The sequence below is a fragment of the Oryx dammah genome, unplaced genomic scaffold, assembly GCF_014754425.2.
Source record: "Oryx dammah isolate SB20612 unplaced genomic scaffold, SCBI_Odam_1.1 HiC_scaffold_24, whole genome shotgun sequence".
NCBI classification, from domain to species: Eukaryota; Metazoa; Chordata; class Mammalia; order Artiodactyla; family Bovidae; genus Oryx; species Oryx dammah.
Genome location: NW_024070208.1, coordinates 66,984,167 through 67,010,752, shown reverse-complemented (window position 1 = coordinate 67,010,752; position 26,586 = coordinate 66,984,167). Strand labels below are relative to the sequence as shown.

Genomic DNA, 26,586 nt, shown 5'->3' with positions numbered 1-26,586 from the left:
CAGGTCAAGTTCAATGTAGCTAAATCTTCTTTCCCAAACTAGCAGCTTTCCTGCCAGAGAACCAGTGAATCTCTAAATCTTAATGTTAGTTTTACTGTTTTCTCTATTCCTCCTGTTCAGTCAACAAGCTTTATTATTTTAATTTATAGTTGGTGAAATATATATGCCAAGGGAGGGAAGTCATATAGCTCACAGCCATGGGTCTAGTTTCCGGAGATGCAGGGTTTAGATGGCTTAGGCCCAGGACCTGCCCTATAGCCCTTCCTATCACCTCTTTATTTCTATGTCTATAATCCTATAGCAGAATAAAACAGAATGAAAAATTCTGTATAACAGACACACTGAGAAAATCTGTCCTTAAATAGTAGCAATTTGGATACATTTCAGGGTTCAGTCTTTGGCCTTTTCTATAAACATGCATTAACTACTTGACCTGATCCAGTCATATTGGCTTTAAATATCTTCTATATGCTCATGACTCTCAAATTATATTTCTAGCTCCCATCTTTCACTTGGACTCTAAAGTCTTATTTCCCACTGTTTATTTGACATTTCCCCCCGGATGTTTATTAGTTATCTCAAACTTGACAGGTAAACAGCCAAACCTAAAAAGAGTTTATTTGCTCTCCCTTAAACTATTCTTTCCTGCTGTTCCCATTTCTGAAATATGGCATCTCCATTCATCAGTTATTCAGACTCCAAACCTGGGAATTATCCTTAACTTTCACATTCCACATTCAGACTACAGGCACAGCATGTCAGTTCTGCCTTCAAAGTATCCTCTGAACCTGACCACTGTCCCCAACTTGGTCACTTCCACTGCAGTCCAAGCCACGGCCTCTGGCTTCTACTTCCCTTGTATAGTCTATGAGCAAGACTTTGACAAAATATGTTTCTATACTCACGAATATGATGCCTGTGACTTTCCTCCTTGCAGTATCCCAGTGGTTTCCAATCACACGTGGAAAACAATCCTGACGTCTACAAGGCCTTCATAATGAAGCTCTGATTACTTCTCTCCCTGATTTCTTGTCCCAAATCATCTCCTCTGATTCCTTGCCTATTCACATGAGCCTCTTTGATCTTCCTCTAACATAATTAAATTTTCTTTTCCTTGGGCTTTTGTATTGGGGGATTCTTCTGCCCGAATAGCTCTCCTCTGTGTTCAAATGTACCATCTCCAGGTAGCCTTTCTTTGATCTCCTTTCCTAACATAGTAGTCCCATGTCCTTCACCTTGATCTCCTTACACTGGCATCTCTTTCATAGCACTTAATCCTGTGTGGCATTAAATGATATATTTTTCATTCATTATTGTTAATCTCTCCTACCAGAATTAAGCTCCAAACAAGAGACAATATTTATTTTCTTCATTGAAGCATCTCCAGAATCTAGAACCATATCTGACATTTCACTGGTACTAAATAAATATGTATTGAATGTATCTAACGTTTCTAATATATATAATTGTTTTTCTGCTTAAACATTTTTTTCAAAATGTGACTTCAGATTTGGGAAATTGGCTAAGACTTTTTAAAACAGAATGTTTGACATATTTAAAATGTATAATTTATAAAATTTGTTTATGAAAACATGTTTAGAGTATACATGTTTAAATGTATAAATGACTATTTAAGGTGTACGACTTCAGTAATGTTGACATATGTGTATGCCTATGAAACAGCCAAAACTGAAACTATCCTTTATCCTCAAATTTTTCCTCAAACTCCTTTGTAATACCTCTTTCCCTTCTTACTCATGTACATTACTCCATCACCAGGTAACCACTTATCTCTTCCAGTCACTGAAGTTTCATTTACATTTTCTAGAATTTTATATAAATGGAACAATACAGTATGTGCACTTTTAATTGTTTTTTCTCACTTTTTATTTTGTTAATTTGGATTTTCTCTCTCTTCTTCTTGGTGAGCCTGACCAGAGGTTTATAAATTTTGTTTATACTTTCAAAGAACCAGCTCTTGGGCTTCACTTTTTTTCTATTGTTGTTCAGTCACTTCTGTTATGGTTTTAACTCTATTTCTTTTTTGTTGTTGTTGTTCTTTCTATTTATCTCATAATGTCTATTTTCCAGGAGTGTTTTCTTGTTGTAGTTGTTGTTTAGTCGCCAAGTAGTCTATGACTCTTTGCTACCCCCATGAACTGCAGCACACTGGGATTCCTTGTCCTTCACTATCTCCTGGAGTTTGCTCAAATTCATAACCATTGAATCGATGATGCCATCCAACCATCTCATCATCTGTCGCTCCTTTCTTCTCCTGCCCTCAATCTTTCCTAACATCAAGGTCTTTTCCAATGAGTCAGCTCTTCACATCAGGTGGCCAAAGTATTGGAGCTTTAAGTTCAGCATCAGTCCTTTCAGTGAACATTCAGGACTGATTTCCTTTAGGATTGACTGGCTTGACCTCCTTGCAGTCCAAGGGACTCAAGAGTCTTCTCCAACACGATAGTTCAAAAGCATCAATTCTTCGGCACTCAGCTCTTTATCATTCAACTCTCACGTCCATAGGTGACTACTGGAAAAACGATAGCTTTGACTTGGACCTTTGTTGGCATAGTGATGTCTCTGCCTTTTAATACACTATCTAGGTTTGTAATAGCTTTTCTTTCAAGGAGCAAGTGCCTTTTAATTTCCTGGCTGCAGTCACCATCTGCAGTGATTTGGGAGACCAACAAAATAAAATCTGCCACTGTTTCCATAGTTTTCCCATCTGTTTGCCATGAGGCAGAAAGTGAAAAAGAACTAAAAAGCCTCTTGATGAAAGTGAAAGAGGAGAGTGAAAAAGTTGGCTTAAAGCTCAACATTCAGCAAATGAAGATCACGGCATCTGCTCCCATCACTTCATGGCAAATAGATGGGGAAACAGTGGAAACAATGTCAGACTTTATTTGGGGGGCTCCAAAATCACTGCAGATGGTGACTGCAGCCATGAAATTAAAAGATGCTTACTCCTTGGTAGAAAAGTTATGACCAACCTAGATAGCATATTGAAAAGCAGAGACATTACTTTGCCAACAAAGGTCCATCTAGTCAAGGCTATGGTTTTTCCAGTAGTCATGTATGGATGCGAGAGTTGGACTGTGGAAAAGGCTGAGTGCTGAAGAATTGATGCTTTTGAACTGTGGTGTTGGAGAAGACTCTTGAGAGTCCTTTGGACTGCACGGAGATCCAACCAGTCCATTTTAGAGGAGATCAGCCCTGGGTGTTCTTTAGAAGGAATGATACTGAAGCTGGAACTCCAGTACTTTGGCCACCTCATGTGAAGAGTTGACTCATTGGAAAAGACTCTGATGCTGGGAAGGATTGGAGGCAGGAGGGGAGGGGATGACAGAGGATGAGAAGGCTGGATGGCATCATTGACTCGAGGGACGTGAGTTTGAGTGAACTCCGGGAGATGGTGATGGACAGGGAGGCCTGGCGTGCTGCAATTCATGGGGTTGCAAAGAGTCAGACATGACTGAGCGACTGAACTGAACTGAGCTGAACTGATAGGACCAGATGCCATGATCTTATTTTTTTTGAATGTTGAGTTTTAAGGCAGCTTTTTCACTCATGACATCTTCATGATCCTTCACCTCATCAAGAAGCACTTTAACTCACCTCTTTTTGCCATTATGGTGGTATGATCTGCTAATCTGAGGTTGTTGATATTTCTCCTGGCAACCTTGATTCCAGCTTGTGTTTCATCCAGCCCAGTATTTCATATGATGTACATTGCATATAGTTAAATAAGTAAGCAGTATGACAGTATACAGCCTTGACATACTCCTTTCTCAATTTGGAACCAGTCCATTGTTCCATGTCCGGTTCTAACTGTTGCTTCTTGATCTACAAGTTTCTCAGGAGGCACGTAAGGCGGTCTGGTATTCTCAACACTTTAAGAATTTTCCAGTTTGTTATGATCCACACAAAGGCTTTAGCATAGTCAGTGAAGCAGAAGTAGATATTTTTCTGGAATTCTCTTGCTTTTACTATGATCCAATGGATGTTGGCAATTTGATCTCTTGTTCTTCTGCCTTTTCTAAATCCAGCTTTTATATCTGGAAGTTTTCAGTTCATGTACTGTTGAAGCCTAGCTTGAAGGATTTTGAACATTACCTTACTAGCATGTGAAAAGAGCACAACTTTATGGTAGTCTGAAAATTCTTTGGCATTGCCTTTCTTAGGAATTGGAATGAAAACTGACCTTTTACAGTTCTGTGGCCATTACTGAGTTTTCCAAATTTGCTGGCAATTTGAGTGCAGCACTTTTACAGCATCTCTTTTAGGATTTGAAATAGCTCAGCTAGAATTCCATCACCTCCATTAGCTTTGTATGTAGTAATGCTTCCTAAGGCCTACTTGACTTCACACTCCAGGATGTCTGGTCTTAGGTGAGTGACCACATCATTGTGGTTATTCAGGTCATTTAAACCTTTTTTGTAAAGTTCTGTATATCCTTGCCACCTCTTCTTAATCTCTTCTGCTTCTATTAGATCCTTGCCATTTCTGTCCTTTATTGTGCCCATCTTTACATGTAATGTTTCCTTGGTGTCTCTAATTTTCTTGAAGTGATCTCTAGTCTTTCCCATTCTGTTGTCACTTTTTATATTGTTTTCTTAATCTCTTGTATGTATTTCCTCTCTAATCTTTATCATTTCCTTCCTTCTGGATGTATATCTTCAGTTCTTTTTGGCATGGAATGAGAGTAGTGGAATGTTTTGTCATATGGCATGGATTAAACTTTATATAAAATGTAGAGCATTTTTTCCAACATGGTTGTACTATTTATATTTCCACTAGTTGTTCCACATTCTCACCAACATTTGGGATTGTGAGTCCTTTTAGTTTTGGACTTTTTAATAAGTGTGTATTGAAATGTAGTGGTTTTAACTTATATTTTTCTAATGACCATTGATGTTGAGTGTTTTTTATGTGCTCATTTAGTATCCTTATATATTTTTGGTGACGTATCCTTTCAGATTTTTAATTTATTTGTTGATTTATTTAGCTAAATGTGCTGGGCCTTAGTTGCAGCATGCAGGATCTTTAGTTAAGTTATGTGGAAACTTTAGTTGCAGCCTGCAAACTGTTAGTTGTGGCATGTGGGATCAAGTTCCCTGACCAGGGATTGAACCTGGGCTCCTGCATAGGGAGTGTGGAGTCTTAGCTATTGGACCACCAGCAAAGCTCCTTCTTTCAAATAGTTGTCCATTTTCAAAACTAATGTATTTTGTTTTTTTACTGAGATTTGAGATTTATTTACATATTATAAATGAAAGTAGTTTGTCAGTAATTTGCAGGTTTTTTTCCCCCAGTATGTGGCTTGAGTTTTTAAATCACTTAATATTATCTTTCAAAGACCAGAAGTCCTTAATTGTGAAATTTTTTTTTTCCCATTTATGGATTGTGCTTTTGTTGGCATATCTAAGAAGTCTTTGCCTAACCCAAGTTGGAAGGACCTTGTTCTGCTGGCTTTATAGATTTAGGTCTGTAATAAGTATTGAATTAATTTCTGCACATATGTTAAGGCATAAATTTAAGTTTGTATATAGATCCAATTGTTCCAGGAACATTTGTTGAAAATACTTTTTTTCTTCACCAAATTACCTTTCTACTATTCCAAAAAAATAAAAATAAAAAACCAGTTGACTGTGTGTGTCAAGACACACACACACATATTCTGTGCTTTCTACTCTTTTCCTTTTATCTCTCTATGTTGATACCAACACCACACAATCAGTCACTGTCATTTTCTGCTAGGTCTTTAAGTCAGGCACTATAAATACACTAACTTTACTCTTTCAAATTCTTCTACACCTTTGCCTTTTCTCTGTTAATTTTAAAATCTGCTTGTTAATTTCTACAAAAGCCTGCAGGGATTTTTATTTGGATGTCATTGAATGTACAAATCAATTGAAGAAGAAGTGACTGCTTAATAATACTGTATTTCACAGTCCATGAACATGCTATGTCACTTCATGTAAGCCTTCTTTATTTTCTCTGAGCAATGTTTTTCAGTTTTCAATGTATAAATCCTCCACATTTTGGACAGTTTTGAATATTTTGATAAAGAATATTGTTTTTGTTACTCTGAAGAAAGTTTTGACTAAAAATTTTATTGTATCATCTTTGCATCTTCCATATCCCCCCAACATGCCCTTGTCATTTTGTTAATTGAATTTATTATGTGCTGTCAGGGTAAAGATTTCCTAAAAACAATTCTAATTCAAATATTTACATAAAAGCACTTTAGAATTATGAAGAAATGGGGGGAAAAATAAGTTGTAGAAATGTTAAATAAAAGATAGTGATTGTCACCTGAAGAAATTTTAAGGAATACTGAGATCTAACATTATTGGAATTTTCAATTAAGTACAGTTTTGATTTTATTTAAAATATATTTACTTTGAATTGTACCTGTCATTTTAACCATAATCAGTACTCAAAAAAGACTGCACAATTATTTTTACTCATATTCATGGCCTTATTAAAAATGGTTCACTGGTTTCCTTGGTGAATTCCAATCTTATTTCAACAAAAATGGAACAAGAGGATTTTCTCTGACACTTGCCAGGGTGCCTTGGGGTTCTGACCAGCTATCATTACAGAACACCAACTCAGAGCAATAAAACCAGGGATCTGTGAAAGGATTGTTTAAGACACTATATTTTCCTGTAATAAAGTTGGAAACACTAGTGTTTAAAATATGAGTCTTTTAACTTTGTTATCATTTTCCCCAAAAGATAAAAATACTAATTCATAATTAGTTCATTTCATTTTAGATTTTTTTTTTTAGCACTTACTAGGAAAATCGGGAAAGAATTATCTGGAGGGGTTCTGAGATGATGAAACTTGGGAAAATTAGGAACTATTCTAAATTTGAATTTATAAAACAAGTACTACATACAAATCTTAATTTCCTTTTAATGTTGTTCATGGCTGCTATATATTAATAGAAGGACAATGGATTTTTGTGTGTTGACCTTGTACTCTACAATTTTGCTGAATTTATTTATTAGCTCTGGCATTCTTGTGGATTCTTTGGGATTTTCTGTGCAGAGAATCATAACATCTGCAAGAGAGATAGTTTTTATTTCTCCCTTTTCAATTTGGATGCCTTTATCACTTTTTCTTATATAATTGTCTTAGCTGGATCGGCCAGAAATGTTCAATAATAATAGTGAAGGCAGACATGGCTGTTTTGTTACTGATCTTAGAGGAAGGCTTATATAACACTGAGTATGATACTGTGTTATTCATCATGCCCCTTTTCATATTGAGGAAGTTACCTTTGATTTCTATTTTTGCATGGTTTTATCTTTTAAAAATATGTTAAATTTCATCAAATGTCTTTGCTACGTCAGTTAAAATTAACATGTAGATTTTTTTCTTCATTCTATGGTGTATACATTGAGTCAATTGTATTTTGTACACTAATAGTGGATAATCTAACAAGAAAAGTTTAAAAATACCACTTAAAATAGCATCAGAAAGAACAAAATACTTAGAAATAAACCTAAACCAAGGAAATGAAAGATTTGTACATTGAAAAGTACAAAACACTTCCAAAAGAAATTAAGAAGACAAAACTAATGGAAGCTTATGATTCAGTTCAGCTCAGTTGCTCGGTTGTGGCCGACACTTTGCGACCCTATGGACGGCAGCATACCAGGCTTCCCTGTCCATCACCAACTCCCGGAGCTTGCTCAATCTCATGTCCATTGAGTTGGTGATGCTATCCAACCATCTCTTCCTCTGTTGTCCCCTTCTCCTCCTGCCTTCAATCTTTCCCAGCATCAGGGTCTTTTCTAAGGAGTCAGCTCTTTATATCAGGTGGCCAAAGTATTGGAGGTTCAGCTTTAGCACCAGTCCTTCCAATGAATGTTCAGAACTGATTTCGTTTAGGATGGACTGGTTGGATCTCCTTGCAGTCCAAGGGATTCTCAAGAGTCTTCCCCAACACCACAGTTCAAAAGCAGCAATTCTTTGGTGCTCAGTTTTCTTTGTGGTCCAGCTCTTACATCCATACATGACTACTGGAAAAACCGTAGCTTTGACTAGACAGACCTTTGTTGGCAAAGTGATGTCTCTGCTCTGTAATATGCTGTCTAGTTTAGTCATAGCTTTTCTTCCAAGGAGTAAGCATCTTTTAATTTCATGGCTGCAGTCACCATCTGCAGTGATTTTGGAGCCCCCCAAAATAAAATCTGACACTGTTTCCACTGTTTCCCCATCTATTTCCCATGAAGTGATGGGACCAGGTGCCATGATCTTAGTTTTCTGAATGTTGAGTTTTAAGCCAGCTTTTTCACTCTCCTCTTTCACTTTCATCAAGAGTCTCTTTAGTTTCTCTTTGCTTTTTGCCATAAAGGTGGTATCATATGCATATCTGAGATTATTGATATTTCTCCTGGCAATTTGATTCTAGTTTGTGCTTCATCCAGCTCAGCATTTCGCATGATGTATTCTGCATTTGTTAAATAAGCAGAGTGACAATACACAGTGTTGCCATACTCCTTTCTCAATTTGGAATCAGTCCATTGTTCCATGCCCTGTTCTAACTGTTGCTTCTTGACCAGCATAGAGATTTGCAGTTATGATGGGAAGATTTAATATTGTCAAGATGTCAGTACTACTCAAAGTGATCCATTTTCACTGCAATTCCTATCAGTTTTCTGACAGCCTTTTATTTATTTATTTAACAACTGGAAAAGCCTATTCTCAAAATCATTTGGAATTGCAAAGTGTTCTAAATAATAAAAAAAAAATTGAAAAAGAAGAACACATTTGGAAAGCTCATACTTCCTCCTTTCAAAACACCACAAAGCTACAGTAATCAAAACAGTGTGATATTGGCATATTTTAGGATATACAAACCAGTGGTCTAGAGTTGCAAGCCTAGGGAAAAAAATTCCTCATGTATATGATCAGTTTATTTTCAGCAAGAATATCAACTCCTTTCAGTGGGGGAAAGAATAGTCTCTTCAATAGATTGTGCTGGGAAAACTGGATTTCCACATATAAAAAACTTACATTGGACCCCTCCCTCACATATAACAAAAAGTTAACTCAAAGTGGACCAGTACCATAAATATAAAATCTAAAACTAAAAAACTCTTAGAAGAAAGCTTAGGGGCCTTCCCTGGTGGTTCAGTGGCTAAGAGTTAGCCTGCCAATTAGATGACATGGGTTTGATGTCTGGTCTGGGAAGATCCCACATGCCGCAAAGCAACTAAGCTTATGTGCCACAACTACTGAGCTTACACTCTGGAGCCTGGGAGCTGCAACCAGTGAGCCAACATGCTGCAGCTACTGAAGTCTGCGTGACCTAGAACCCATGCTCCACAACAAGAGAAGCCACCACAATGAGAAGCCTACAAACCAAACCACAACTACAAAGCACACGAAACAGAATACGCTTTGTAGCACAGGGCCTACAAAGCACAACCTGCTCACCACAACCAGAGAAAAGCCTGTGCTCCAATGAAGGCCCAGCACAGCCAAAAAAATAAAAATAAATACATTTAAAAAAAAAACAAAAAGAAAGCTTAGAAGAAAATCTTCATGACCTTGAATTTGGCAAGGATTCTTAAATATGATGTCAAGAGAACAGGTTAATAACAGCAAAATAGATAAATTGGAATTAAAATTAAATGTTTTGTGCATTAAATAACATTACCAAAAGGTAAAGAGACAACTTATAGATTAGAATAAAATGCTGAAAATCATATATCTGCTAAGGTTTTAATACCAAGAATATATAAAGAATACCTACAACTCAACAACAACAACAAAACAGTCAAATTTCAAAGTGAGCAAAGGATTTAAAGAGATATTTACTCAAAGAAGATATACCAATGGTCAGAAAACACATTGAAATAATTAGTTTCTATTATTTATGGCAGCATTATTCACAAGAGCCATAAAACAGAGAATAATTCAAGTGTCCATTAACAAATGAATGGATACTTGAACTATGTAAGTATAGCCCTAAGGAGGAATGAAGTTTTGATATATGCTGCAATGTGGATGAACCTGGAAAACAATACTCAGTGAAATAAGATACAAAATGGCAAATAGTATATGGTTCCTCTTATATGAAATATCTAGAATAGGCAAATTTATAGAGACCAAAAGTAGCTTAGAGGTTACTGGGGGGGTAGAGAGAGTGGAAGATCGGTAATTATTGCTAAATAAATGGTTACAGACTTGTGTTGGGGCAATTAAGAATGTTTTGAAATAATTATTTTTAAAATAGTAATTGTGGTACAATGTTGTGGATTAATGCTGTTGAATGTATACCCTAAAATGTCTAAACTGTAAAATGTTACATATGTTTTACCACAATAAAAAAAAATCATTTTTCAAGTAGCCCATATTTTGATTAGTTAATCACTTAGAATTAAGGTTTTCTTATGCTAAGGTGATTTATTTACATAGATCACCCTTTGTGAAGTTATGCTTTCCCTAGAGATGTATGTGAGACTAATTTTTGTCTAATAACTTACTATATAAAGATCTTTATGGTTAATAACAGCTACTTACTAGGAATGATTAAGAAAGGCACAACTTTGATTACTTTTAGAATTCACTGTTTTAAAAGTATCAGTTCAGTTCAGTTCAGTAGCCCAGTCGTGTCCGATTCTTGCGACCCCATGAATCGCAGCACGCCAGGCCTCCCTGTCCATCACCAACTCCCTGAGTTCATTCAGACTCACGTCCATTGAGTCAGTGATGCCATCCAGCCATCTCATCCTCAGTCGTCCCCTTCTCCTCCTGCCCCCAATCACTCCGAGCATCAGAGTCTTTTCCAATGAGTCAACTCTTCGCATGAGGTGGCCAAAGTACTGAAGTTTCAGCTTAAGCATCATTCCCTCCAAAGAAATCCCAGGGCTGATCTCCTTCAGAATGGACTGGTTGGATCTCTTTGCAGTCCAAGGGACTCTCAAGAGTCTTCTCCAACACCACAGTTCAAACGGATCAATTCTTCGGCACTCAGCTTTCTTCACAGTCCAACTCTCACATCTATACATGACCACTGGAAAAACCATAGCCTTGACTAGACGGACCTTTGTTGGCAAAGTAATGTCTCTGCTTTTCAATATGCTATCTAGGTTGGTCATAACTTTTCTTCCAAGGAGTAAGCGTCTTTTAATTTCATGGCTGCAGTCACGATCTGCAGTGATTCTGGAGCCCCCAAAAATAAAGTCTGACACTGTTTCCACTGTTTCCTCATCTATTTCCCATGACGTGATGGGACCAGATGCCATGATCTTTGTTTTCTAAATGTTGAGCTTTAGGCCAACTTTTTTGCTCTTCTCTTTCACTTTCATCAAGAGGCTTTTTAGCTCCTCTTCACTTTCTGCCATAAGGGGGGTGTCATCTGCATATCTGCAGTTATTAATATTTCTCCTGGCAATCTTGATTCCAGCTTTTGTTTCTTCCAGTCCAACGTTTCTCATGATGTACTCTGCATAGAAGTGAAATAAGCAGGGTGACAATATACAGCCTTGACGTACTCCTTTTCCTATTTGGAACCAGTCTGTTGTTCCATGTCCAGTTTGAACTGTTGCTTCCTGACCTGCATACAGATTTCTCAAGAGGCAGGTCAGGTGGTCTGGTATTCCCATCTCTTTCAGAATTTTCCATAGTTTATTGTGATCCACACAGTCAAACGCTTTGGCATAGTCAATAAAGCAGAAATAGATGTTTTTCTGGAACTCTCTTGCTTTTTCCATCATCCAGAGGATGTTGGCCATTTGATCTCTGGTTCCTCTGCCTTTTCTAAAACCAGCTTGAACATCAGGGAGTTCACGGTTCACTTATTACTGAAGTCTGGCTTGGAGAATTTTGAGCATTACTTTACTAGCATATGAGATGAGTACAATTGTGCGGTAGTTTGAGCATTCTTTGGTATTGCCTTTCTTTGGAACTGGAATGAAAACTGACCTTTTCCAGTCCTGTGGCCACTGCTGAGTTTTCCAAATGTGCTGGCATATTGAGTGCAGCACTTTCACAGCATCATCTTTCAGGATTTGAAACAGCTCAATTGGAATTCCATCACCTCCACTAGCTTTGTTTGTAGTGATGCTTTCTAAGGCCCACTTGACTTCACATTCCAAGATGTCTGGCTCTAGATGAGTGATCACATCATCATAACTATCTGGGTCGTGAAGATCTTTTTTGTACAGTTCTTCCGTGTATTCTTGCCACCTCAGTGATTTTGGAGCCCCCCAAAATAAAGTCTGATACTGTTTCCACTGTTTCCCCATCTATTTGCCGTGAAGTGATGGGACCAGATGCCATGATCTTCATTTTCTGAATGTTGAACTTTAAGCCAACTTTTTCACTCTCCTCTTTCACTTTCATCAAGAGGCTTTTTAGTTTCTCTTCACTTTCTGCCATAACGGTGGTGTCATCTGCATATCTGAAGTTATTGATATTTCTCCTGGCAATCTTGATTCCAGCTTGTGCTTCTTCCAGCCCAGCGTTTCTCATGATGTACTCTGCATATAAATTAAATAAGCCGGGTGACGATATACAGCCTTGACGTACTCCTTTTCCTTTTAAAAGTATAGAGGTTTTCAATTTATATAAATGAGAGTTTATTTGAGGGCTTTATTGTTAAGGCAGAATAGGGACATTCACAATGTGATCCAATTGTAAACGAGGTCTCTTTTATAAAAAGAAATATTCTCTTCCTTAAGCAAATGTTATACAATATTTTTTCAATATGTGAACACAGTATCCAGAGAAAACAAATTAATTCATCTAATTGGTATTTTACTAACTACATATATTTTAAATATGTAATATGAGAAATTTCATATTATAGCACTCTGTTTTTGCTAACTGGTTAGTTTAGTTTATCTATATTTCAGCACAAATATTAATTTTACTTGATAACAAAAATCGTTTTATTTTTTATTTTTATTTTTTCAGAAGAAACTATTTACTACACATACAACAAAAAGATAGAATTCTTAATATGTAAAGAGCATTTATAAACTAATAACAAAAGACCAAAAAGAAATATATATGGACAATAAACTTATAAAAATTGGATTAGCTTTACAGATAATTAAACAAAGTACCAATTATTTTGTCTGTAAAATTTAAAAAGTTTAAAAGATTGGCTGGTGGTCCAGTGGTTAAGACTCCACAATTCCAAAGCAGGAGGTACAGGTTTGATCTCTGGTTGGGGAACTAAGATCCCACATGACACAGGGTACAGCCAAAAAATATGTTTTTAATTAAAAGATTAGAGGATTGATCATCTCAAGTAGTGACTAGAGATAAAAAATTGGTTGACGTGCAAATTAGAATAATGATTTTGGACAGCAATTTGCCAGTAGTAGTCAAAATTTGTGTTGTATGCCCAAAAACACCCTACTTCTTGGACTCTGTCCTACAGAGTGACTTGCACAAGTACATCAAGAGATATAAGCATAATATTTCTTTTGCAATATCAATTTTTAAAGCATAGGGCTGGTGCACTGAGACGACTCAGAGGGATGGTACAGGGAGGGAGGTGGGAGGGGGGTTCAGGATGGGGAACACGTGTATACCTGTGGCGGATTCATGTCGATGCATGGCAAAACCAATACAATATTGTAAAGCAATTAGCCTCCAATTAAAATAAATAAATTAATATTTTTTTTTCTCTTTTTTTTAAATTTATTTATTTATTTTTAATTTTTACTTTACAATTCTGTATTGGTTTTGGCATAGATTGACATGGAACGCATGTACACCTGTGGTGGATTCATGTCAATAAATTAATATTTTAAAAAAAGAAAGATCATGACATCATTGCAACAGAAGATCACATAACCATAAAAAGAATTAGATAAGACTTATAAATAAGTCCTGATATGGAACATGGTCTGCATTGCTAAACAAAAAGGAAATTACATAATGAAATAAATAGTATGGGTCCATGGTGTGCTGGGAAACCAGCTCTCATTTTTAAAGGAAGCTTTGATTTTTGGTTGCTGATTTCCATGAGGTAAACTCACTTGCCATAGTTACATTCAAACTACCACAAGTTTAAAAATCTGCTTACAAAATTCCACAGATCAGTATATGGGACAATTTTCAGTTTTTAAAGACATATGTATGTAATTATGCAAGCATGTATTTGTGTATGATGGTAGAGGCACAGACAAAATATCAGAAAAGGTAAACAGAAACTGGAGCAGAGCCCCAGTGGGATAAAAAGAAAAGTAGGACCTTGTACTTCTCATACTTTGGTATTATTGTTTGGATTTGTTCCATTGAACATGTCTTGCTTTATTAGTTTCCCTAAATTAAGATTTAAGTATTTTCTTACAAAAGTAATATATCATTGCTGCTGCTGCTGCTGCTGCTAAGTCGCTTCAGTCGTGTCCGACTCTGTGCGACCCCATAGACGGCAGCCTACCAGGCTTCTCCGTCCCTGGGATTCTCTAGGCAAGAACACTGGAGTGGGTTGCCATTTCCTTCTCCCCAAAATCGTTTTAAATGAAACTTTTATGTGATATGACTTGAGATTGAGACTAAATCACTCACTAGAAATCCCCACTGGAGCCCACATTATCATGATCAGTCCATCCAACAATATAATAGCTGAGTGGACACTTTTTCCAAAGAAGATACACAAATGGCCTAGAGACACAGGAAAAGGGACTCAACACCACTAATTATCATGGAAATGCAAATCAAAACCACAATAACATATTACCTTACGCTTGTTAGTGTGGGTATCATTAGAAAGACAAGAAACAAATGTTGTTGAGGATGTGGCGAAAAGGGAGACCTTGGTGAGAATGTACATGGTATACCTACTATAGAAAACAGTATGGAGATTTCACAAAATATTAAATATAGAACTGCCATATGTTCTAGCAGTGCCACCTTGGGGTATATGTCCAAAAACATGATAACAGGAGCCCCAGGAGCTACCCGGACTTCCATTTTCATTGCAGTATCATTCACAATAGCCAAGATGTAAAACCAACATAACTGTTCATCAATGGATGAATGGATAAATGAGATGTACATGTACACATACACACAATGGATATTATTCTCCCATGAGAAAGAAGGAAATCCTACCACTTGTGACAACAAGGATGGATCTTGAGGGCATTATGCTAAATGAAATATGCCAGACAGAGACAAATAATGCATGTATGAGTAGAGTATATGTAGAGTCTAAAAAATTATTTTTTTTTTTCAGAACAGAGAGAAGGAAAGTAGTTGCCTGGAGCTTGGAGGTGTGGGAAATAGGAGGAGGTTGGTAAAAGGGTGTAAACTTTGAGCTATAAGGTCTGAGGATCTAATGTAAAACACGGTGACTATAGTTGATAACACTATTGGTGAAACTGAAATTTACTGAGAAGGTAGAATCTTCTTGCCAGATATATCTATACACATGTATGTGTATGAGGTGATGAATATGTTAATTAAACTGGAGGATACCTTTCACAATATATACATCTGTCAAATCAAAACTATGTACATTTTAAGTATCTTACAATTTGTCCATTTTACTTAAATCTGAAAAATACAGAAAATGCAATTGATGTGTTCTTAAGCATAGTATTCTTTGTTGTAACGAGTACACTGTATGTTCCTAAATTAATTAAAAGAATATATCAAACTGTTGATGAAGCAGTTGGGCAATTTAGTGTGTGTGTACATGAGCATTTATGTGTGTTTAATTTTAATTTTAATTTTAATTTTAATTTTCTGAAGGAGAAGAGCAGTTCTTTTTCACAGCACTAAAAAATGCAAGCAAGCAACCTCAGATCTAAACAATTGGGATATGTGTAATAAAACCTGTGTAGCATATTTCTAGAAATGTTTTATTCATTTTTTTAAATGATTATATATGTTTTGGGAGAATAGTATATGCATTGTTACAAATGTTAGATGACTTCTTCCTGTAACCTTGAACTGGTGCTGATACATTCATATACGTAATCAGCCCATTGCAATCCCTACATAACATTTTAACAATTGACAATTTTGATTTGCTGTTGACATGGTGTATATATTCATGTGTACAACTCTTTCACACTTAAAATAAATCACCCATTTAAAATAAATTAGGTAAAATCAGCATCTGGCCCATTCATTCCTGAAAAAGCCAAATCAGTTATCCAGTGTTACGTATTAAAGTTCCTGAGGATAAATCAATGTACTTATAAATAGGCACTTAAAAAAAATCCTGTTGTTATTCCAGTTTTACAATAAAGGAAATAATTTTTAGTGTTTGCAACTTCCCTCATGGTTTTCCTTGGGATGAAAGCCCAAAGATCAAAAATGTTCCCTAACACCAAGTTACTCTATAAACAACGCTCTCAGTCACCCTCCTGCCACTTCTTTTTGCCAGAAGAAACAAATGCCAGTCACTTTCCAGCCGCCAACACTGAATTTTGAAAAGGAGGCAAAATGTTACAAGGCCAACAAATGCCAGAAGAATAACGCAAGGAATCTCACCTCAAACTGAGAGCACATAGTCAAGCAGTAGCCATGGGAGACCTGACTCTAATCTCAGTTTTGTTAATCTCCCTTAGGTTTCAAAGCATCACTAAACAATAATTCATTCTTCTCCATACACTGACCTTAGGAATGAGTGATATAGATGACTTATCTACCAAAATGGATATGTTGAGTTTTAGCCCTTTTCCTCCTTTTACTTTTAGTTATTTGTCTTTATTCTAGTAGTTTCTCTAAGTGTCCCAAACTGCTGAAATCTGTTTTTGTGTGTGGGGATTATCAGTAAAGCAGCTTTCAATTACCACACAAAGTTATACAACGATGATATTAGTAATAAATATACAAATATAACAATAAAAATCTTTTTATCGTGCTTGCTAAATTTCAGACATTGTGTTAAGGACTTTACATATATGATCCCTTTTACTTTTCACGACAACTCTATGAAGTATTAGAATCTCTGTTGAGTAGATGAACAGATTAAAAATGAAAAATTAAGTTGCCTCGTGATTCACAACTAGTAAGTGGAAGAGCTTTTCCTCAAACCTATACGTATCTAATGTTGAAGGCTGCTTTTACTATTACATTCCACTGTGTCCTAATAAAATAAATAGCATTTTTTTGTCACTTGAGGGCTCTAAGAAAAGTCTATTTTAGCACTAAATATTAGAGGACAAGAATATTTGTGGTTTACTTTAAGTAGTTTGAAGGATGCTTCATATGCGTGACCTGGATTTTGCTATTTATAAACCACATGTTGACTACTGCAAGAATTCCTAGTGGGTGGAGAAAATCCTGGGCCCCCAAAGTTGACTTCTCAGCTACAAGAATCTTTAGTTCTCACCACCTGTCCACACCGCCACTTCCTTTCTTCTAAAGATCTGACTGGGGCCTTCTCGTTCAGAAAAGTCTTTACATTGCCTCCCACTTGTTTAGGATATACAATTCTAGGTCAAAATGGATTACGTTTTTGGGTGAAACTATGAATGTGGTATCTATGTGTTAAGCAAACCATTATTAAGAGACACAATAAATGAATTAGCTTGTGCTATGTAATACCTATCATCCACTTATTAATTTCAGACAGATATTAGCCCTTTTAATGCAAAATTGGATTCTGTGGTCTTTTCAGATCAAAGTAAATGAACATAATCAAAAGGTTGAAGAATAAAATCTACAAAGAAAAGTTTAAAATGTAGGCTTATATAAAATTTGAGAAGACAAAGCTGTTAAGGAGAGACTCTAGCTTATAAATCATTTTAAGAAGAATAGAACAAGAGATTTATATAGTAATGCTACAATAAGAATGTAGATATTACACAAAAGAAAAAACTTTCTCAATTGTAAAGGGAGTTGGGCTCTGAAGTGTCTAAAATGGAGATTAAAAAAAAATGTTACAGGCTCACTTTGTTAAATAGTTTAATTGTTTAAGACAAAGATCTGGGCCACACCACTTGAGGTTCCTGTGCTTATGCTTTGAAATCTGATTATTCATAATCATAGAAAGGCCATATTAGTCAGTGGTATATTATTGATACAGTGTTCAGATTGGCATTATTTCTATAAAACATTGAACTACTGTTAAAATAAATTTGACATACTTTCCTGAGTACCACTTTTATGCTGGCTTTAATGCAGAATATTTTTTATTTGCTTAATAAATATTAACCTATTGAGGAAAGCGGTTTTTTTAAGAAAAACTTCCAGCCAAGTTAAACAAAGAAATGACAGCATTTCCTTTTCCATTTTCCAAAAGTACTTAACATTTTGGGGAATGTGTTCAAAATCTAGAATATTCCAGCCCACATTCCAGGAAATTCTTTGGCAGCGTATAAATCATAAGCCTTAGGCACCAAACACCTCAGTAAAAATGCTTTGTCCTACTCATCGTGTAGACATGTGAATGTTTTTGAACTGCATTCATTTTGTCAGATCGCAAATACTTTGAAATGGTCATAAGTAATATTTAACCAAGGCAAGTGTGTTGAAAGACTTTACTTTTTAAAGTGGTTTAGATGATGAGAGAGAGATTTTATAGAGAGACCATTTAGGTATATAAATGTATATACATTCATTTATACACACACATATAATTTTAATCATAATTTTGGTAGATGTTCCTTTACAAAAAGGGATTTCTCCTCTTGTTTTGTCATATCTGAATGTCAGGAGTAATTAGAAATACTTTCTAAGTTTTGAAATGACCTTACATTTTTGCTAATAGTAACTTTTGACATATAACAGTATGGAAATTATCATTTAAGAGAACTACAAATGGATAAAAGAATACTAAAAATATTATGTTAGAGTTGGAAAATTTGACATTTCTTCACCCTCCTCTAAGAAAAAAACAAAACCCTTAAACTAGGGTATTTTTCAGAATTAACGTCAAAGTTAAGTTCTTGTTTGGCTCTTAACTAGTTTTATATCATTGAAAGTCAGTAAATTGCTTAGGACTCTTTATCTGCAAATTGAGGGAAATGGGCATTGTAGGACCCTTTACCACTTATATCTGTCTCATTCTTTGCCTCTGTTTCTTTTCTAAACTATCTCTTCTATTTTCCCCAAAAGGGGGGTGGGTGGGTAACACTCACTAAAACTTTAGTTATTCCAGCTATACACGGTTTATTAGTTAGTGGAAATTCACACTTGGGAAGATTTAGACATGCTTCTATCAAAAACATGTGATACTGATAAAGCTTTCACATTCTACAAACTGCTATTACATGTCTTATCTCACAAAGAGACATCCCACAGACAGTGTCATTAGGGTTAGACTTAAGCAAATGACTGAAAGAGGGGTTGACCTTTGGTTCTTATTAAATGACTTTCATAACTTCAGGAAGTGAGAAGAGGCCACAGATTGTGTATCAGAGGAGTGATGGCACTGTGCCCATCTTGATTCTGAGAAGGAAGTTTATTGATGTAAATCTCATAGTGAATACCAGTGATTGAAATGCCAGTGATTATACATAGCTCTTACTTCTTGAAAAAAGGATATTTTTGTCACAAGTGTGGAAGCTTTGAACATGCTATAAACAGAATACTTGGATCAAAGTAAATGGTTTTGTAATTTTTCCCTTGTGTGCAATGGAAAAAGAGAGAGTGGTTATTTAGTTTTGGATAGATTTGAAGAACCAGAGGTGCTATTATATCCTTGGAACTGGAATTGATAGTAAGGTAAGAACTAGACAACGTCTCCAGGTAGGACAGGTTTTAAATTCTAGCAACATGATATAAAGTGATGGGAAGCTTAAACCAGAGCTGATATTCTGTCATTTGTATTTCTCTTTTTCTTCTCTTCCCTGATGGCACACATTAGTTGAATGCATACTTATCTACAGTTAAATGGCAAAGAAAAGGGGAAAATTGACATGTATTTAGAAAATATAGGTGGAGAGTGTTGGGATGGTTTATTTCATTGAAATGACTCCATGGTTCTATCAGTGCTAACAATGAAATGCTAACATTTTATAGGACCCAACAAGTTGCATCAAAACAATTTTATAATGGAAATCCACTGAAAGGACCCCTCTGAAACTTGGTACCCATTACTACCTCTCACCCCTCATTTCTTACCTGATTTTGCTTACATTTAATCTTAAATACCTTGTGCCTTTGTTTTATTTTTTTTAAATATAAATTTATTCATTTTAATTGGAGGTTAATTACTTTACAATATTGTATTGGTTTTGCCATACATCAACATGAATCTGCCACGGGTGTACACGTGTTCCCCATCCTGAAACCCCCTCCCACCTCCCTCCCCATACCATCTCTCTGGGTCATCCCAGTGCACCAGCCCCAAGCATCCTGTATCCTGCATCGAACCTGGACTGGTGATTCGTTTCTTATATGATATTATACATGTTTCAATGCCATTCTCCCAAATCATCCCACCCTCTCCCTCTCCCACAGAGTCCAAAAGACTGCTCTATACATCTGTGTCTCTTTTGCTGTCTCGCATACAGGGTCAAAATTACCGTCTTTCTAAATTCCATATGTATGCGTTAGTATACTGTATTGGTGTTTTTCTTTCTGGCTTACTTCATTCTGTATAATAGGCTCGGTTTCATCCACCTCATTAGAACTGATTCCAATGTATTCTTTTTAATGGCTAAGTAATACTCCATTGTGTATATGTATCACAGCTTTCTTATCCATTCATCTGCTAATGGACATCTAGGTTGCTTCCATGTCCTGGCTATTATAAACAGTGCTGCGATGAACACTGGGGTACACGTGTCTCTTTCAATTCTGATTTCCTCGGTGTGTATGCCCAGCAGTGGGATTGCTGGGTCATAAAGCAGTTCTAGTTCCAGTTTTTTAAGGAATCTTCACACTGTTCTCCATAGTGGCTGTACTAGTTTGCATTCCCACCAACAGTGTAAGAGGGTTCTCCACACCCTCTCCAGCGTTTATTGCTTGTAGACTTTTGGATTGCAGCCATTCTGACTGGCGTGAAATGGTACCTCATTGTGGTTTTAATTTGCATTTCTCTGCTAATGAGTGATGTTCAGCATTTTTTCATGTGTTTGTTAGCCATCTGTATGTCTTCTTTGGAGAAATGTCTATTTAGTTCTTTGGCCCATTTTTTGATTGGGTCATTTATTTTTCTGGAATTGAGCTGCAGGAGTTGCTTGTATATTTTTGAGATTAGTTTTTGTCAGTTGCTTCATTTGCTATTATTTTCTCCCATTCCAAAGGCTGTCTTTTCACCTTGCTTATACTTTCCTTTGTTGTGCAGAAACTTTTAATTTTAATTAGGTCCCATTTGTTTATTTTTGCTTTTATTTCCAGTATTCTGGGAGGTGGATCATAGAGGATCCTGCTGTGATTTATGTCAGAGAGTGTTTTGCCTGTGTTTTCCTCTAGGAGTTTTATAGTTTCTGGTCTTACGTGTAGATCTTTAATCCATTTTGAGTTTACTTTTGAGTATGGTGTTAGAAAGTGTTCTAGTTTCATTCTTTTACAGGTGTTGACCAGTTTTCCCAGCACCACTTGTTAAAGAGATTGTCTTTAATCCATTGTATATGCTTGCCTCCTTTGTCAAAGATAAGGTGTCCATCAGTTCAGTTTAGTTCAGTCGCTCAGTCGTGTCTGACTCTTGCGACCCCATGAATCACAGCACACCAGGCCTCCCTGTCCATCACCAACTCCTGGAGTTCACTCAGATTCACGTCCATCGAGTCAGTGATGCCATCCAGCCATCTCATCCTCGGTCGTCCCCTTCTCCCTGCCCCCAATCCCTCCCAACATCAAAGTCTTTCCCAGTGAGTCAACTCTTCGCATGAGGTGGCCAAAGTACTGGAGTTTCAGCTTCAGCATGATTCCTTCCAAAGAAATCCCAGGGTTGATCTCCTTCAGAATGGACTGGTTGGATCTCCTTGCAGTCCAAGGAACTCTCAAGTCTTCTCCAATACCACAGTTCAAAAGCATCAATTCTTTGGCACTCTGCCTGTTTCACAGTCCAACTCTCACATCCATACATGATTACTGGAAAAACAATAGCCTTGACTAGGCGGACCTTAGTCACAAAGTAATGTCTCTGCTTTTGAATATGCTATCTAGGTTGGTCATAACTTTTCTTCCAAGGAGTAAGCGTCTTTTAATTTCATGGCTGCAGTCACCATCTGCAGTGATTTTGGAGCCCCCAAAAATAAAGTCTGACATTGTTTCCACTGGTGTGTGGATTTATCTCTGGGCTTTCTGTTTTGTTCCATTGATCTATATTTCTGTCTTTGTGCCAGTACCATACTGTCTTGATGACTGTGGCTTTGTAGTAGAGCCTGAAGTCAGGCAGGTTGATTCCTCCAGTTCCATTCTTCTTTCTCAAGATTGCTTTGGCTATTCGAGGTTTTTTTGTATTTCCATACAAATTGTGAAATTATTTGTTCTAGCTCTGTGAAAAATACCGTTGGTAGCTTGATAGGAATTGCATTGAATCTATAAATTGCGTTGATTCACTATATTGATTCTTCCGATCCATGAACATGGTATATTTCTCCATCTATTAGTGTCCTCTTTGATTTCTTTCACCAGTGTTTTATAGTTTTCTATATATAGGTCTTTATTTTCTTTAGGTAGCTATATGCCTAAGTATTTTATTCTTTTCGTTGCAATGGTGAATGGAATTGTTTCCTTAATTTCTCTTTCTATTTTCTCATTATTAGTGTATAGGAATGCAAGGGATTTCTGAGTGTTGATTTTATATCCTGCAACTTTATTATATTCATTGATTAGCTCTAGTAATTTTCTGGTGGAGTCTTTAGGGTTTTCTATGTAGAGGATCATGTCATCTGCAAACAGTGAGTGTTCTACTTCTTCTTTTCCAATTTGGGTTCCTTTTATTTCTTTTTCTGCTCTTATTGCTGTGGCCAAAACTTCCCAAACTGTGTTGAATAATAGTGGTGAAAATGGACACCCTTGTCTTGTTCCTGACTTTAGGGGAAATGCTTTCAATTTTTCACCATTGAGGATAATGTTTTCTGTGGGTTTGTCATATATAGCTTTTACTATGTTGAGGTATGTTCCTTCTATTCCTGCTTTCTAGAGAGTTTTTATCATAAATGGATGTTGAATTTTGTCAAAGGCTTTCTCTGCATCTATTGAGATAATCATATGGCTTTTATTTTTCAACTTGTTAATGTGGTGTATTACATTAATTGATTTGCAGATATTGAAGAATCCTTGCATTCCTGGGATAAAGCCCACTTGGACATGGTGTATGATCTTTTTAATGTGTTGGTGGATTCTGATTGCTAGAATTTTGTTAAGGATTTTTGCATCTATGTTCATCAGTGATATTGGCCTGTAGTTTTCTTTTTTTGTGGCATCTTTGTCAGGTTTTGGTATTAGGGTGATGGTGGCCTCATAGAATGAGTTTGGAAGTTTGCCTTCCTCTGCAATTTTCTGGAAGAGTTTGAGTAGGATAGGTGTTAGCTCTTCTCTAAATTTTTGGTAGAATTCAGCTGTGAAGCTGTCTGGACCTAAAAATATGGAACTCTTCACGAATTTGCATGTCATCCTTGTGCAGGGGCCATGCTAATATTCTCTGTATCATTCCAATTTTAGTATATGTGCTGCCAAAGTGAGCACACCTTGTGCCTTTAAATTTATTTCCCAGACATTTCTGATTCCCTCCTCAACTTCCACTGCAAATCTTTAAATATCCAATTAAAATAAATAAATTTATATAAAAAATAAAATATAAATAAATAAAAAATCAATATCATGTGCACCATTCCTTGCTATATTTTCAGAAAAACTTGAGATTAATTTATCTGATCAGGTATCATGTGTGAATATGGTCATGGAATAAAGAACAATATCTAGCTCATGTAAACATTAAGTCATTTTGAAAGAATGAATATACAGAGCAGTCTGCCATTGTAACATAGAAACACTTTATATTTATATGTGTTCCCTTGGACATAGTAGCTTAATCTGAGATCTTTAAGTAGATGCAAGAAAGATTTTCTGGACAGGAGAGGTTTTAAAGTACGTGAAATCAGTGTGAGGTCAGCCACTTTTCCACTTACGTATATGTCAAGATGTTTATACACCCTAATTTACTCTAGGAAGGGGGAAGTAAGCTACAAGAGGGAATTTTGTTTCACTGAGAGAAAAGTGGAAGTCATGCCAAGTGTTTCAACAGATTGCTAAGGAAAGCAGAATTGGAGTCTTCTCTGAAGATCTTTTTAATTGACCTATTTCTAATGATTTTTATGCAATCTTTCTTAGAGACAAAGCAAAAAAAAAAAAAAAAGAGGTGAGGGATCAAGTATATTACATATTGGGGAACTGAGGTTCATTTAGAACAGTGAATACAAATCATAACACTATTTTTATTAAAATTTTTTTATCTTATATTGGAGTATAGTTGATTAACAATGTTATATTAGTTTTAGGTGTATAGCAAAGTGATTCAATTATACATACACATGCATCTACTCTTTTCTTAAGTTCTTTTCCAATTGAGGTTATTGCAAAATACTGAGCAGAGTTCTAATGCTATGCAGAAGGTCCTCGTTGGTTATCTATTTCAAACAGAGCCATGTATTCGTGTCAATCTCAATCTCCCAATCTATCCCCTCAACCTCTCCCACGTGATAACTATAGTTTGTTCTCTGAGTATATTTTTGTTTCATAAATAAATTCATTTGTACCATTTTTTTTATTTGGCATATAGAAGTGATGTCATAGAATATTTGTCTTTCTCTGTATGACATCAGTATGATAATGTCCAGGTCTATCCATGTTGCTGCAAATGACATTATTTAATTCTTTTTAATGGCTGAGTGATATTTCATTGTATATATGTACCACATCTTTTGTTTCCATTTCTCTGTCAATGGACATATGTTTTGGCTATTGTAAATAGTGCTGCAATGAATATTGGGGTGCACGTATACTTTTAGAGCATGTTTTTCTCCAGATATTTGCCCAGCAGTGGGGTTACGGGATCATATGGTAGCTCTGTTTTTTGTTCTTTATTGACCCTCCATACTGTTCTCCATAGTGGCTGTACCAATTTACATTCCTAACAACAGTGTGAGAAGGTCTCCTTTTCTCCACACCCTGTCCAGCATTTATCGTTTGTGGACTTTTTGATGATGGCCATTCTGACCAGTCTGAGGTGACATCTCATTGTAGTTGTGATTTGAATTTATCTAATATAGAGATAATAAGTATATTTTCATGTGCCTTTTGGCCATCTGTATATCTTCTTTGGAGAAATGTCTATTTAGACCTTCTGCCCATTTTTTGATTGGGTTGTCTTTTTTATATGAGCTGTTTCAGAGGTTAATTCCTTGTCAGTCACATTGTTTGCAAATATTTTCTTCCAATTTTTGGGTTATCTTTTCCTTTTGTTTACAGTTTCCTTTGCTGTGGGGAAAAAAAAAAAGCTTTTGAGTTTAATTGGGTCCCATTTGTTCATTTTTATTTCCATTACTCTAGGAGACAGATCCAAAAAGATATTGCTACAATTTATGTCAGAAGGCATTCTACCTTCTTTTCCTCTATGAGTTTTATAGTATCTGGTCTTACATTTAGGTATTTAATCCATTTTGAATTTATTTTTCTGTATGGTGTCAAAGAATAATGTAATTTCAATTTTTTACATGTAGCTATCCAGTTTTCTCAGCACTATGTATGTAAGAGACTCTCTTTTCTCCATCGTATAGTCTTAATTGACCAGAGGCACATGGAGTTATTTCTGGGACTTCTATACTGTTGCATTGACCTATATTTATGTTTTTGTGTCAGTACCGTACTTTTTGATGACTGTGGCTTTGTAGTATAATATGAAGTCAAGGAGTGATTCCTACAGCTTAATTTTTCTTTCAAAAGATTGCTTTGGCATTTGGGCTTTTTCTATTTCCATACAAATTTTAAAATAGTTTGTTCTAGTTCTTAGAAAAATTCCATTGGTAGTTTGATTGGAATTGCATTGAATCTGTAGATTGCCTTGGGTGTTATAGTAATTTATGCAGGTTTATTCCTAGGTATTGTATTCTTTCTGATGTGATAGGAAATGGGACTGTTTCTTTAATTTCTCTTTCTGGACTTTCATTGTTGTTGTTCAGTTGCTCAGTTGTGTCCAACTCTTTGTCACCCCATGGACTGCAGCATGCCAGACTTTCCTATCATTCACAGTCTTCTGTAGTTTGCTCCAACTCATGTCCATTGAGTCAGTGGTACCATCCAACCATCTCATACTCTGTTGTCTCCTTCTTCTCCTGCCTTCAGTCTTTCCCAACATCATGGTCTTTTCCAATGAGTGGGCTCTTTGCATCAGGTGGCCAAAGTATTAGAGCTTCAGCATCAGTCCTTCCAATGAATATTCAGGGCTGATTTCCTTTAAGATTGACTGATTTAATCTTCTAGGTGTCCACGGGACTCTGGAGAATTCTTCTTCAGCAACACAGTTTGAAGGCATCAGTTCTTTGGTGCTCAGCCTATTGTGTTATCCAGGTCTCAAATCCATACATGACTACTGGAAAAACCATAGCTTTGTGTATACAGACCTTTGTTGGCAAAGTAATGTCTCTGCTTTTTCATACACTGTCTAGGTTTGTCATAACTTTTTTTCCAAGG

At 36.1% G+C, this 26,586-nt stretch overlaps 1 protein-coding gene and 1 non-coding gene across 2 annotated transcripts in view; both read right to left on the bottom strand.

Annotated features, from left to right (window-relative positions):
- The window catches only part of GPC5 (glypican 5), a 1,587,765-nt gene that overhangs the window by 61,036 nt on the left and 1,500,143 nt on the right, over window positions 1-26,586 (bottom strand). The gene's annotated exons all lie outside the window — the stretch shown is intronic.
- Window positions 23,477-23,583, bottom strand: LOC120883412. The gene has a single exon (XR_005725772.1). It is a non-coding gene; the product is annotated as a U6 spliceosomal RNA (small nuclear RNA).